At 37.4% G+C, this 9065-nt stretch overlaps 1 pseudogene; it reads left to right on the top strand.

The window, feature by feature from the left end:
- The first annotated feature begins 1187 nt into the window (after positions 1 to 1187).
- LOC108719721 lies at positions 1188 to 2489 on the top strand (annotated as a pseudogene).
- Positions 2490 to 9065: the final 6576 nt, after the last annotated feature.

Genomic DNA, 9065 nt, shown 5'->3' with positions numbered 1-9065 from the left:
CTTATCTGGAAACCCGTTATCAGCAAAACTCATAATTACTGGAAGATCATCTCCCATAGACTCAGTTTCTCTGTAATAATAAAACAATGCCTTGTAATCCCATCTAAGATATTATTGGATGCACACCAATACCATTGGGTGCAATTAATGTTGAAATGATTTTTTTTAGTAGATTTAAGGTATGGAAATCCAAATTACAGAAAGACCCCTAATACAATCCTATATCTGTACATGTTTGGAGTAGCTCCTGCACATTTTATTGCAACAACTTGGTAGTGGTGCTGAAGCCTCCTAGATAACTGGCATGGTATCAAAACCAAGCAGCAAATGAAGTACTGTATGTATTTAAAATGGTGCTCTATCTATTTATTAGACCACAGAGTATGAACAAAATAAAATAAGGTTTTGGGTGAACAAGCCTACCTTCATAATGGAGGCTTGTCCACCAAAACTTATTTTTTCTTTTAGCTACAAAATTCTTTTTCTATCTGTGCATTTAGAATGCTTTGCTGGTAAGTAATGATTTTATATTTCATGGTGCTTTTATTCTGTGTAAGTATTCAGTCCATTCAGTATTAATTATATCCATGTGTAATGTTTGGACTGAGAGTAAGGTGTATAATCTTTGGTTACTTCTTATGAATAAACAAATCGTTAACTTGATGACATGCACATTTACCCTTAAAGGAGATGGAAAGGTTAAAACTAAGTAAGCTTTATCAGAAAGGTCTATATAAATACACCAGTAAACCCTCAAAGTAATGCTGCTCAGAGTACTCTGTCAAAATAAACATAGCATTTCTGTCCTATTGTGTACACATGGGCTTCTGTATCAGACTTCCTGTTTTCAGCATAAACCTCCAGGGCTTGGGCTTGAGCATGTTCAGTTTATTCCTCTCTTCCCCTCCCTGCTGTAATCTGAGCCCAGAGCTATAAGTGAGTAGGGACAGGCAAGAAGTGACATCATACCAAGCTAATGGCAGCTTCTATCCTAAACAAACAGAGAGGGCTCCTAGAGCTTTTCACTCAGGTATGGTAATACATTCTACAGAATAAATATAGCATTCTAGCTTGCTCTATTGCAGCTAATCTGTTTGCAAAAAAAAAAGGCCTCCGTAGCAACAACTGTATGTCATTTACTTCCCAGTGCTAACATCCTGTTATTTTAACATATCAGAAAGCTGAGTATGATGAAGATAGACCTAGCAAATGAAATTGGAAGGCAAAACTAGGGATGTAGCGAACTGCCGATTTGGTGTTCGCGAACGCCGTTCGCGAACACCGGCAAAAAATGCGAACGTTCGCGAACAGTTTGCGAACTACGAACACCCGCTAAAATCGTTCGATTCGAACGATCGAAGGATTTTAATCGTTCGATCGAAGGATTTTCATTCGAATCGAACGATCGAAGCCATTCGATCGAATGCTTTTCATTCGATCGAATGCTTACAATCGTTCGAACGAATGGAAATCGTTCGATTTTTAGCGGTCGAAGGAATTCGAATGGTCGAATGGTCGAACGATCGAACGCAAACTCAAAATGCGAACGTTCCCAAACGTTCGCGAACATTCGGCGGGCGCGAACGGTCGAAGTTCGCGCGAACTAGTTCGCGCGCGAACAGTTCGCTACATCCCTAGGCAAAACACAGGTATTATGAATGTGACAATCCTGTTCCAGTGTTCATGTTCCAGAGGTGGTGTACATACCTGTTTCCACTGTTGGTCTCCTGGAAAATCTGCTGGTGCTCCTTGCTGTGATGAAAAATAAAAATCTTCACTTACACATGTACTTTTTCATTTGCAGCTTGGTCATCTCAGATATGTTGTTCAGTCTTGAAAAATCCTTGAGACCATGATAATCATTCTAGCCAACATTGGTTATCTGGATAAAAACGGGCCTTTAGAAAAAAAAGATGGATGATGTTATGGACTGGATCTTTGTTCTTTCTTTACTTGGGTCAATCTTTAGCATATCTGCAATCGCAGCTGACAGATACATTACTGTTTTTCCTGCCCTGCTTTACCATAATATTATGACTGTTAAGTCAGTCATACTAGCAATAATCTAGATATTTTGTGGCGGAATAGTTATAATTATGCTTTTTCATGAAACTGTGACAATAATATGTCTCACTGTTATGTTTCTTTTATTATTAGCTTTGATTGTTTGTCTTTACATGCACATGTTTCTTCTAGCTCGATCACATGCCATTTACCTGGACAATGGACAGGCTAACATAAATGAAACTATTACTCTAACCATTTTACTTGGACTATTTATTTGCTGGCGGTCTTCATTTGTTCTTCATCTTCTTTAATATGTATTGCACCGATATTATCCATACTGTGCCTGTTACTTGTCCATTTTAAATGTGAATGGTACACTTATATTGTTAAGTTCTGTTATCGACCCTTTCGTTTGTGCTTTTTGCACTCCTGAGCTACGCAATACCTTCAGAAAAATGTTATGTTGTTGGATGACAAGGTAAATAAGAATATAATGAAAAAATGTTAAACATGGTTAAACTGTTTTAAATTTAAACATGCATTAGGTTTGGTACTGTTATGAAGATTGTACTGTACATCCTTTATAAGCAACTCCTCTGCTTCTGCAGGAAAAAAATACTATATATATAAAGTTATTGATCAGTCATACATTGTAATTTATGAATAGACTTAGAGTTTAGATTCCATTGAATCAATATTTTCATTTTGATGACAAATAACGTACAAAAACTATATAGGAAAAGCTGTGTAAATATAACATAATTATGTAGTTATCCACTTCATATGTGGAACTTGAATGCATATTTTGTGAAGTGATTAAACCAAGTTGGAAGCAGGTGCATTGGAGATGTAAATAGGCTGGAAAGACTGATTGCATTTGAAACAAATATTGCATAGTTATCAGGCAATCAAGAAGCCTTCTAGGGCTCTAAACAATAACTATTATTATTATGAGTGTCCTCTTCTCATTATGTACAGTACAATATCACAACTATAGCATAGGGATATACTGATTTTTTTTTTAATTCATACTTAAAGAGTAATAAACATTATAACAACTTTCCTATTGTAAAAGCTTACCATGGCTGACTTTAATTTGTAGCAATGTGGTGATTGTTTACCCAATGAAAACAAAATGCAAGAATTACCAACAATTACCAAACATCAACAATATAATGAATGTCCCATTGTAAAAGCTGACATTAATTTTTTTACAACAAAATGTTAGAATTATCTTTATTCTTCATGATTATAGTGGTTTGTTGCTTAAAAGCATTTGCAGAAATTCCTGAAATATAATGTATTTTTTTAACACAGACATACCTGATGCAGATCGAAAAGAAACCAGGAAAGTTTATCGACTCATACAAGCAATTTTCCTACCCCACTGTGTCATCCAACCCTCCACTTCCTTGGCATGGAATTCCAGATAACAGATCCCATACTTGTATCATACCTATACATGCTTTTACGGTGCACTGTATCATTCTATACACAGTGAAACCTCAATTTTGCATACCCTGATTTGATGTTTTCACACATTGTGCACCATTTTTGTGGTTCCAATAATCTACAGTATAATGCATAATGCATTTCCCTGATTTTAAATTTTCTCAGATTCTCCATAATTTTTTCTGGTCCCCTGAAAAATGTATCCTTGTACGATTGATGGTGAGGCATTAAACCCATCAATGAATTACTGTTAACAACCTATCTTGGTATGCAATTTTATAGAATAAATAACTTTACATGAATACTATCAGTGGTGTAACTACATGGTAGCGCATTGTAAAACAATTTAAAGAGTTTTTTTTATAGGAATGCTGTCAGTGATGTCAGTAGGAGAGTGGCTGGGAAGGTGGGATATCTATACAACTACAGAAAACAGACGGTTGGTAGGGATGTAGCGAACGGCGGAAAAAATGTTCGCGAACATGTTCTCTGCACTGAACAGCCAGAAAAAAAACAGTTTCTAACTTAATTAGCTTTTGGCAGAGAGCTCAGAACAGCTAACAGGTGCAAATAAGATACTTTGTAACAATTTTGACTCTGGTTGGTGCTGGTAGTGGTGAACTACTAGGAGGAGCAGCACACCAGTCCCTCTTTTCTCTGAATTGAACAGCCAGAAAAAAAACAGTTTCTAACTTAATTAGCTTTTGGCAGAGAGCTCAGAACAGCTAACAGGTGCAAATAAGATACTTTGTAACAATTTTGACTCTGGTTGGTGCTGGTAGTGGTGAACTACTAGGAGGAGCAGCACACCAGTCCCACTCCCCAACACAGCTAGACTAATAGCACTGGGCTCTTACAGTAGCAAAGTAAAAAAAACAAAAAAGAAAATAAAAGCAGTCCTTACAAGGACTATTGGGTTACAGGCAGCAGTCAGCAGATGAGAGATCAGAAGCAGTGCCCACAGCAGCTACATACAGAGCACTGCAGTAGAAGGTAGATTACTAGCCAGCAAAGCTACCTAACCTAAAATGTCCCTCAAATCCCTGCAGAGTTCTGTCCCTACAATACAGAGCAGTATCAAGTAGATTACTAGCCAGCAAAGTTACTATCAACTGTCCCTCAAATCACTAAACAGCTCTCTCCCTACACTAGCTCTTCCAAGCACACACAGGCAGAATGAAAAAACGCTGCAGGGCTTCAGTTTATATATGGAAGGGGAGTGGTCCAGGGGGTGTGGGGGTGGTCCAGGAGGGAGAGCTTCCTGATTGGCTGCCATGTATCTGCTGGTCTGGGGTGAGAGGGCAAAAATAAGCGCCAGCTAAGGCGAACCCAAATTGGCGAACGTCGCGCGACGTTCGCGAACATTCGGCGGACGCGAACAGACGATGTTCGCTCGAATTAGTTCGCGGGCGAACAGTCCGCGACATCCCTAACGGTTGGCTTTCCCCGGGTCCCCTCTTGACAGCTGGGTCTCTTCCTCTATAGTTACCCCAGTGAAGCCAGTAACTTCTAGTCTCAATACATATTCAATTGTCGCTTTATATCAAGCTAGTAAAAAAGAGATGAACTTGTATCTAAAAAAAAAAAAAGAGATGAACTTGTATCTATTTGTAAATCTTGATTTATTCTATTGAATGTAACGTCTAAAGTTTAAACATATTTGACTTCACCTTTTTTGTACAGAATTGAAATTCAATTGCTTACAATAAGGGGCAGCTTTATCAAGGGTCGAATTTCGAAGTAATGGGAATTTTTGTTTGAACTCCCATAACTTCAAAATTCAAATAAAAAAAGACCAATCAAAATTTATTAAAAAAATCTAAGTTTTTAACTTCGGTTGTATACGAATCATTTGAACTGAAATTTTAGCGCATTCAATCGAATTTGAATCAAATTATTTGCCCCAAAAAACTTTGATTTGTCAAAGTCCACCAAATGACTCCAATAGGAGATCCCTCATAGGCTAAAACAGCAATTCGGCAGGTTTTAGATGGCGAATGGTCAAATCAATTTATTTTCAAAATCGAATCAAATTTTGGCCAATTCGATAGTTGAAGTACACAAAAATAGCCCGGAATTCAAATGTTTACTTCGACCCTTGAAAAATCTGTATTAGTGTAACGGGATAGAAGTGGTGTCAATGAGATGCCCACCTTACCATTGCTGCTGAACACTAGAGCATTGTAACATTGTAACTATCTTTCCTAGCTGAGCAAACAGTAGAAGTGTCTATTTTTTTCTATAAACTGATTAGATTTTTTCTATAAACTGATTAGAGTTTTAACATTTTGAATGAAAGAAGAGTTTCGTCTTAATATTGTTCTAGATTCATTCCCGACCCATTCTCATTTACATTTCTTTTATGTAAATGAAACAGAATATTCTCCAATTACAGCTAGATTGTTTGATAATTAATAATGAATTATTTTATAGTAAACCTTTTTACATGTATCATGGAAACATGTCCAAAGGCAATAACCAAAAATATGTTTCTTTAAAATCTAAGTGCATTCATGTTTTTCTCTTTGGTCTTGGATTCCTGCTGATTTCCCAGATGTACTTCTAGTTCAGGTTTTGCTGTTGGGTATCATTTTAATATTTATCCCATCCATTATGAATGAATTGCCTCATTTATAGCACTGTTATACAAATATACTGTTTATACATACAGTTGTATAGAGTTTACTCTATATTGCAAATGTTCTGGCAAACATTTTCTTCTGTAATTACACATTAACAAAATATTTACTGTGCTTGTGTCTTTCATCCTTTAACAAAGACCAGTTATAAATGTATTCTGGTGTGGGATCTATTGGGATTGGGTATTGGAGTTTTTTCCATAATTTGGATCTCTATACCTGAAAAAAAATCTTTTAAAATTAAATTATTAAAATATTAAAAACACACAACCATATCACAATACACTTTACTTGAAGGCTCTTAATTGTTTTCATTTAAAAAACTGTTCCCTTCCTGCTATTGCAGAGGCCATGAAAGTCCAACTAGTTAAGGCTCCATACTCCAAATGTAATGTGTAAATTTGATCACAGCTGGGTGTGATCTATATGAAACTGCCTCTTACCCCCCATAAAGTGTGCTCAGGTGCAAGCAATAAAATGACTTCTTTAAAACTGGTGACCTGTTAATACCACTTGGGGATTGGTTGTTATTTGAATTGGAGCAAACCTTTAACCTTTTTTCGCAAGAAATCTCAAGATAAAAAAGAAAAACACCCATTGACTTAATACATTTGCATTTACATCCAAGACAAAAAAGTTACTGCAAAGAAAACCCCATTGACTTTAATGCATTTGGAGTGAGGAAGAAAAAGTTCTGTAAGAAAAAAATGTCCCTTGTAAACAATGTGCTGCCTATTGGCTTCAATATATTTTGCAAATTTTTCAGCAGTTTTGCTACTTTTTCAGCAAAGCGAAACAGGACAGATTCGCTCATCACTAATCAGATACAAAGTCCTGCAACCTAGCAGGAACATAACCTTAAATGCAGATCTTTTACACTTATTTAAACATTTTTGTTTAGCTTGCTTGCTACATGTGTTCAGTTTATGTCCTGAAAATTGTAATTTCGGTTTTGGTAAACATTTGAATAGGCCGTCTTGCCTTTGTCTCTAATAAATCTTTTGAATGCTTTTGTCATTTTTTGGAAAATTGAAACTCAAATCAGTCTCAAATTACTTTAAAGGAACAGTTTAATGTAAAAATAAAACTGTGTAAATAGATAGGCAATGTTAAATAAATGTAGCTACAAATGTAATCTGTAATGGCTGGAGTGAGCGGATGTCTAACATAACAGCCAGAACACAACTTTCTGCTTTGCAGCTCTCTAACTCTTGGTCAGCGACTGGCAAGGGGGTCACATGGGACATAATTGTTTAGATAGTTTGCTTCTGATTCTCATCTTGCAGATCAGATTAAAATCAACCTACCTGAAAAGTTATGGCCCTTCTTTGTCGCTGATTGGTTACTGTAACAGGTTAGAGAGCTTCAAAGCAGGAAGTTAGGTTCTGCTTATTATGTTCAACCTCATTTCACTCCAGTCTTTATAGATTAAATTTTTGGCTAATTAATTTTATTGAAATGTTTTTAATCTGCACTCTACCCAGTTTTATTTTTGCAACAAACAGTTCCCTTAAATCAGGCATGTCCAAAGTCCAGCCGCGGGCCAATTGCAGCCCGTTTTCAAATTTACACCGGCCCGCAGCCTCCGTCGTGAAATTAATAATAATGCGAGCCGCCAGCACAGTGTGATCAGGAATCGCATAGCCATAGCAGTAATATTTGGGCACATTAGTGAAATGATCTGCCATTTGGTTTATACTGCTGCCTGTGTGCTGAAGGTGTTAACAATAGACACGTACTGGCACGTAGTGACGCCATACTTCTTTAGTTTACTGTACTTGCACATCAGTATTTCTATTGACACCTTCAGCCCTAAAGAAGTATGTGAGAGCGGCACATCACTTTGTGCCAGTGGCAGATCATTTCACTAATGTGCCTAAATATTACTGCTACGGCTACGCTATTCCTTGTTTAAATGAGTTAAATGATGTTAATGTTTCAAAAAATGCCAGGCTGAATGGTCAGCCCCCACACATTTTCACCTCACCAAATCTGGCCCTCATTGCAAAAAGTTTGGACACCTCTGATGTAGAGGGTGATGGTTAAAGTTAGGCAGCAACTATTGACTGTTGGCCAGTTTGTGCCAGCCTGTTGCAAGAATTGAATGTTGTATTTTCCTTCAGCTGAAGGTCTGGCCCAACATATTCTGCAGAGCAGTACAATATAGGGGTTTATACATTTATAAAGAACATACAGAACTACATACACAATGACCAATAACTGAGAGCCCAAAAGAGCTTACAATTTTAGTAAGTCAATCCTACAGGATGTGGAGGGATGGCAATGGAAATATGGCTTATTCACAATTGCATCTGCAAGTGTGGTCACGCTAACACTGGACACAATCATGACACATATTGACACAATTCATAAAATCTACTTACCCATACCAATACTCCCACCCAGGCTGCTCTGAGATGAATTGCATGCAAATGCACCAATTGATTTAGAGAAACTCTGTAGCTTCAGCTGCCCTGGATGTTGAGGTCATTCCAGGGTTCCCACTGCAGGATGTGTCCATATGCTTAACAGACATGAGTTGCACCCACTGCAAATGCTACAAAAAAAAGTAAATAACTGATTATTAGCATTGTAGAAAAAGTAAAAAGTTTTACAGTTTACTATAGCTCTGATTTGTTTACTTCCATATACAGTTAAAACTTAAACTTATAGACAGGTTTATTCAAAATTGAGATAGCTCAACCAAATTGTGTTGGGTGCAAGTTGCAGCATAGGTTTTCAAGGCGCAGATTGTGTCTTCTGACTTTGAGGTAAAATGTTATTAGTATATTGTTCTTTTGGCACAAGTCTGCTGGGCCAAGTCGACTGGGCGTCCTAGGCAACCCAGCCGACTACCTCGCCCCCCGTCGTGCCTGCACAGAAGAAGGAAGCGTGAGTGCGCATGCGCAGAAGAGCGGCCATGCCGCGCCATTACGCAAGCGCGAGACATTGCAAGAGACGGTGAAG

The sequence above is a fragment of the Xenopus laevis genome, chromosome 6S (genome assembly GCF_017654675.1).
Source record: "Xenopus laevis strain J_2021 chromosome 6S, Xenopus_laevis_v10.1, whole genome shotgun sequence".
In the NCBI taxonomy this organism is placed as follows: Eukaryota; Metazoa; Chordata; class Amphibia; order Anura; family Pipidae; genus Xenopus; species Xenopus laevis.
The sequence above is the reverse complement of the archived record's forward strand: the minus strand, read 5'-3'. Positions and strand labels throughout refer to the sequence as shown.